The sequence below is a fragment of the Cebus imitator genome, unplaced genomic scaffold (assembly GCF_001604975.1).
Source record: "Cebus imitator isolate Cc_AM_T3 unplaced genomic scaffold, Cebus_imitator-1.0 Scaffold27, whole genome shotgun sequence".
In the NCBI taxonomy this organism is placed as follows: domain Eukaryota; kingdom Metazoa; phylum Chordata; class Mammalia; order Primates; family Cebidae; genus Cebus; species Cebus imitator.
In genome coordinates this window covers 3,631,024-3,637,750 of record NW_016107342.1, presented here as the reverse complement: position 1 = coordinate 3,637,750, position 6,727 = coordinate 3,631,024, and positions in this window count along the sequence as shown.

The window sequence follows — 6,727 nt, the reverse complement described above, 5'->3', positions numbered from 1 at the left end:
CACTGAAAGGTCACTGGCTACCAAGCTGGCTGTGAGGTGTCCGAAACGCGACAGTTGTTTGGTGTCCACTAATGCTGGTTTTACTCATGAGCTTGGCTTGTTTCTTAAAGGAACCGGGGATTATTATGACTACCGAGGCATACTATTTATTGAGTGCTTATGGTGTAAACAAAAAAGGGAATCTGTCTTCAAAAAGAAGCTAGCAAAGGTACTGCACATGTCTTGGGAAGAGAAACATATTTCATTTTGGCAGCTCTACAAATGATCCTGCAATAGCCCTTGCAGGTCTCCCACCTCACACAAACCTATTCCTCATTCTGTACCTGAACCAGGGAGGGTGCTTGTACCTGCAAGAGACAGAGGAGGTGTGAAGGAGATGTGCTGGCCACAGACTCTGAGTCACATGTCCCCGACCTCTTTTCTTTCCAGAGGGCCACATGGGCTTACATCTTAGCTAAGACAGAATCTCCCTTACAACAAACATTAACCACTGGACATTACAGGGATTCAACAATGCTCCTTCAGAACGACTTAAAAAATGACTCCAACCAGACTCTTCACAGCACCACCAGCTTACTGAAAAGTGGAAGGAACTCTAATGTCTTCTAATCCAATCTTCCTGGCTTCTACGCAACATTCCTATCAGATAATTTTTTTTCCAGGGCCTGGAATTCCCCAGTTTTGTGAGGCAAACTTATTAGCAATGCCCCAGTTTAGTTCTGTAACTGTTCAATAAGAAATCTTTGAGTGGCAAAGAGTCAGGCTAGAGTAAGAAAGAAACTTAAGACAAACAAAGCCTGCCGTCTTGTAACTTAAAGATGAGGATCCAGCTAAGGCTTTTCAGCAGAGGAGTTGCTGGTTCGATCCCTCACAGCACCTTAGGATCACCAGGGGATCTTTGTTATTTATTTTGCCATTGAGGGCATGAAGCCTGTACTTCTTCTAAATAAGGACTTCTTAACTGTCCCATCCAAGAACGGAACAAAAATGGAAGGTCTCATGTGCTACAAAAGAGGGTTACATTCCAGGTCTTTAAAGAAAACCTTCGAACACCTGACAGTCTCTCTGTGAAGCTTCCTCTACTATCTTTCTCCTTCAAATGGAATTGACTATTCTGTGCTTTGTGATCCCAGCATGGCCTAAGCACGTTTTTCATAGCATAATAGCAATACTTTATTTGGTGGTATATGGGAGCTGGCTAGTAGCTACTCTCCAAAAAAATATAAATCTAAAGAAACTACTCGTGTTAGATATGAAACCACATTATTAAACTACAGCAATTTAAAAGAGTTTGTGATATTGCAGGATGACTCAGAAGATCACTGGCTCAGAATAGAGGATAAAACAGAAATGATACAAGCAGCACTTCTAATCAGGGTAAGAGAGATTATTCAGTAAATGGTGTGAGGACTTAGTGCAATGAAAAAAATATTCCTATCTCGTTTCTTACATGAATATTAATTCCAGATGAATAAAGATGTAACTATAACATAATGAAACCACGAAAGTACTAGGAGATATTCTTGGGTGGAGGAGATACTTTCTTGAATAAGATACAACCCAGAAATCATAAAGAAGATAAGCAAATTTACTACTTAAATTTTGCATTAAAAATACCATAAGAAAAGGTTAAAAGAAAATGAACTGGTTAAAAAGAAATTGCAATTCATAGGAGAATGGAGTTAATTTCCCTAATACATAAAGGTACTTTTATAGCAATTTGAAAAAGGGGCGTATATGAATCTTTAAATATATTTTAATGTTTTATTTCATTAAGAATATATCTGTAATAGTCTTTACAAATATTTGGAAGAAAATAAGAATAAAAAAAGGAAGACTCATTTGACTCCAACACCTGTTAGTCTTTATAAAAGGGGTTCAATCTTTTTTAAAAATGAGAAAAGGCTTTGAATACACAGTTCAAAGCAAATAAAAGGGCCAATAAACAAATGAAAAGAGCTTTTATCTCATATGTAATTAAAGAAATGCTAATTAAAATGCCATTTTCCACCAATGCTTGTCTAATATTAAGTCATTTGATAATACCCAGAATTATAATAGACAGTCAAACTTTTTGAAGAGCAATTATGTCTTTAAAAATATAAACTGAAAAAAATATATATAAACTGAAGAAATCCTTTGCTCTAGCAGTTCCATTTCTAGTAACTTAGTTCACAGATGTACTTTTATGAGTACACAGAAACATCTTCAGCAATATTCATAATAAAGAAATGATTGCAATAAGGGAAATTAAACAATTAAATGCCCATCAATACGAATTGGGGTAATAAGCCACTTCTAACATGAAATGTACAGCTATTAAAATGAATTAGATAGATCTACATGAATATAAAAATTTATCTAAGATATAGTAAGTCAAAAACACAAGGTGTAGATAGGTATATAGGAGCTTATTTTATGTAAATATGTATGTATGCTTGTATATTTGTAGACATTTCTGTAAGAAGACACAAATTATTAGCAGTAGTTACCATTTAAAATTTAACATATGCAGAGGCAGTACTGTACTTCACTTATTGACACATACATATATAGTAAGCAGAAAGCATACTTAAAACTAAGATAGGATATAGTTTATTTTAGGGAGAAAAGAGTAGAATGAAATTGGAGAGGGGCACATATAAATCTTTAAATGTACTTTAATGTTTTATTTCATTAAGAATATATCTGTAATATTCCTTACAAATATCTGAAGGGGAAAAAAAAAGAAATAAAAAAGAAAGACTTCTTTGACTCCAACACCCGTTAACCTCTATAAAACTGCTTAAAATAATCAGTGATACAACGATGACTCACTTTTTTTTTTTTTAATGTGAAAGCCTGTCATGTGTAGGGATTAACATTTCCTTTGAGAAATTGGATCTACTTGGTGGAACATTCTTGTACCGATCTTTCTTGTTTACCAGATTTTTTCTATTAATACAGTCTGAAAGGAACAGTTGTGCTTTTATAGTGTGTCTCTGTTTGTTGTCAAACAGCAGCTGATATTAAGGCATTAGTAGTGCTGGGGAAATAGCCCCATGAACCCCTTACCTCCCTCACCTGCCTTGGAGATCTCTCACCAAAATTACTGGATCTTTTGTAGGACATGGGTCTCCAGCAACATATTACTAGCAGATATCCTTTGAAACCTAGGAAGGTGAGTCTTCATTTTCTGGAAAAGTCAAAAGTTAAAAATTGTTCACTCTGAGCTGTGGGCTGGGTTCTTAGATCTGCATGGCAGAATTCTCCCTTAAATATCCAGAACTTCTTCCTGCTTACAAATCCCCACTGACACCTTTGGGAACTCTCTCTGCAGGATGGTTCAGAATCCACCACCCAGATTGCTCCCTAAGGGCAAAAGGAGGGCTGCGTGACGTGGAGCTAACTGTCCTCTTGTCCTTCTGATTCAGAAACTCATAGCGACAAGAGATAACAGCACCAAGCAATGAAGCTAACATTAGTCAAATGTGGGTGGGAGGCAGCTATTGCTTTGGATACCAAAGCCAGTGGCTTATCTTCTTGCACGACACGCATTTTACCCTTGTAGCATTAAAATGGAGTTTTAAACATGCACAATGGATTTTTTCCCAAGCACTGTGTCGTTCAGTATGATGAAAATTATTCAGTGAGGGGCACACATCTAAAAGTCACTTTTTGTATTGTTTTGTTTTGGAGACAAGGTCTCGCTTTGTTTCCCAGGCTGGACTGCAGTAGCAGGATCACAGCTCACTGCAGCCGTGACCTTCCAGGCTAGTGATCCTCCCACTTTAGCTTCCTGAGTAGCTAGGACCAGAGGATGTGCCAACATGACAGGCTAATTTTTTTTATTTTTTGCAGAGATGGGGTCTTGCTACACTGACTAGGCTGGTCTTGAACTCCTGGCTTCAAACGAACTCCTCGCTTTGGCCTCTCAAATTGTTGAGATTACAAGCATAAGCCATGATGCCTGGCCCCTAAAAGTCACTTTTAAGGAGACAAGTTTCCTACCCAGAAACCTGAGACAAACTCATTTCAGTAGACAGCCCAGTTGGCTAGTACCAACATCCTAGTGGAAAGCATACTGGCCATAAATTAGCCAAAGAAAGTTTTATAGGAAGAAAAAAACTACATTATATATTGCTAGGGTCTGAATATGTCCCCCCCAAATTCATATGTTGAAACATAATTACCAATGCGATAGTGTTGAGAGGTGAGGCCTTCAAGAAGTAATCAAGTCATAAGGGCAGAGCCCTCATGGATGGGATTAGGGCCCTCATAAAAGGGCTTAAGGAACCAGGTCCTCACCAGACACTGAACCTGCCAGCACCTTGGTCTTGGACGTCTATCCTCCAGAACTGTAAGAAATAAATTTCTATTGTTTGTAAATTACCCAGTCTGTGTTAGAATGTTACATCAGCAAAAATGGACTAAGACACATACCCTGACACGACAAGTCCCAGGACGGTACTGTCAGTGAAAAGAGCCAAAGTCTGTAAAGTATTTAAAGAGATTTATTTTGAGCCAAATATGAGTGACCATGGCCCATAGCACTGTCTCAGGAGGTTCTGAGAACATGTGCCCAAGGTGGTTGGGTTGCAGCTTGGTTTTATACATCTTAGGAAGACATAAGGCATGAATCAATACATGTGAGGTACACATTGGTTGAGTCCCCAAAGGCAGGACAATTTGAAGGGTGGGGACTCACAGATCACAGGTGGCTTCAAAGATTTTCTGATTGGCTGAAAGAGTTAACTTATTATCTGAAAACCTGAGATCAATAAAAAGGAGTGTCTGGGTTAAGATAAGGGGTTGTGGATCCAAGGCTCTTATTATGTAGTGAAGCAAGCCGTTTCCAGTAGTCTATAGGTGGCAGGCCTTATAGACCATAGATGGCAAATGTTTCCTATTCAGTCCTTTAGGAGGTGCTAGACTCTCAATCTCTTCAAGACTGGGAGAGCCTAGAAGAGGAAAGACCTAGGTATGTTGCCCAGGCTGGACTTGAACTCCTCAGTACAAGCGATCCTCCTGCCTGAGCCTCCTGAAAAGCTGGGACTAGAGGCCTGCACCACCATGCCGTGCTCTAGTTACACAAATCTTAAAATGATGCTGTTATGTTAATTCAATCAAGAAAGTAAACTAAGTCTATGATCCAATCACATACCTGTGACTCAATTCATGTTGTTGTTTTTAATCCTGAAATGATACTGTAAGATAAGGGCATTGCCTTAAAGTTTTTACAGATGCAAATTTCCCTCACACACACACACAAAACAAAACCAGCTTTGCAGGGCTATTTCAAAATATAGCAATGAAACATATTTTTGGGGTAAAACATTTTGGTTTCCCTCTTCATCTGTTATGTGCTGTTATGCCAGAGTCAACTTGGAAAGCAATCCACATTACACAGGGTTAAATAAAATCCATCTTCTGAGATTTTATGGTTCATATGGTGTGACTCCTCTAATCCCTTAGATAGGGGTTTAGACAAAAGAGAAAAAAGGTCAGAGTTTAGTCCTTGGTGTGTTTTGGTGAGCTCTCTGATGGTGTCTGGGTCTTGCTCTGTCAGCCAGACTGAAGTGCAGTGGCACAACCCTGGCTCAGTCCAGCCTTGACCTCCTAGGCTCAAGCAATCCCCCCACCTCAGCCTCCCAAGTAGCTGGGACTACAGACACACACTACCATACTTGGCTAATATTTAATTTATTTTGTTGCAACCAGGTTTTTCATTTTGGTGCCCAGGCTGGTCTTGAACTCCTGAGCTCAAATGATCCTTCCACCTTGGCCTCCCAAAGTGCTGGGATTATAAGTATGAGCCACTGCGCCCAGCCTGGTTTGCATTTTGAGATGCTCTGTTGGCAGACTCCTCAGCAGGGCCTGCCACCTGCTGTGTCTTCCTAGTGGTCTAACAAGCCTGTTGCTCTTTTGGCGTCCTCTGCTCTCCCGTCTCTTTGGGGGTCGGGGAGGCATGGGCTTTTGCATATTCACCTCACTCCTGGTCATGTCCTTACTCATTCATCACGGACACTTTAGTTCTTTCTGCTGTTCCAGATGTTAACAGGTGAATGAAGTCTCATCGTCACCCTGTCAACTAGTGGGTACAGCAGCTCTCAGAATAAAACTTTCTTCCTTTAAATCTTTGCATTGTGTTATTATCTATCAGCTACCATATACTGAACACTAGGAGGCTCCGGACCTGCCCTGAACAGTACAGAGTCATTAGCTACTTTAGGCTACGGAGCACTTGCAAGGCACCTAATACAAATTGAGATGTGCTCTGAATGTAAAACACATGATGGATTTTGAAGACCTAATACAAAAAAAAAAATGTAAAATATCCCAATAACTTTTATACTGATTACATGTTGCAATGATAATATCTTGCTATACTGGGTAATTAAAATGTATTATTAAAATTAGTTTTATTGTTTCTTGTTACATATTTCAATGTAACTACGAAACAATTTAAAATTATATATATGACAACACTTTTTACTTCTATTGGACAGCACAGCTCAGGACACATTTATTCAAATGTCTGTTGAGTGCCTACGAGGGTTCAGGCACTAAGCCAAGTGCCAGCTGCATGGTGGGGCTTATGAAAAAATCAAAGCCTTTGCTTTCATGAAAACAGACAGTAATGTAAACACCCTGTGGGTTCGTCTGGCTGGCTTTCCAGATAGAGCCAATTTATTAAGGCAGGGGAATTGCAATAGAGAAAGAGTTTACCACTGCACTCCAGCCTGGG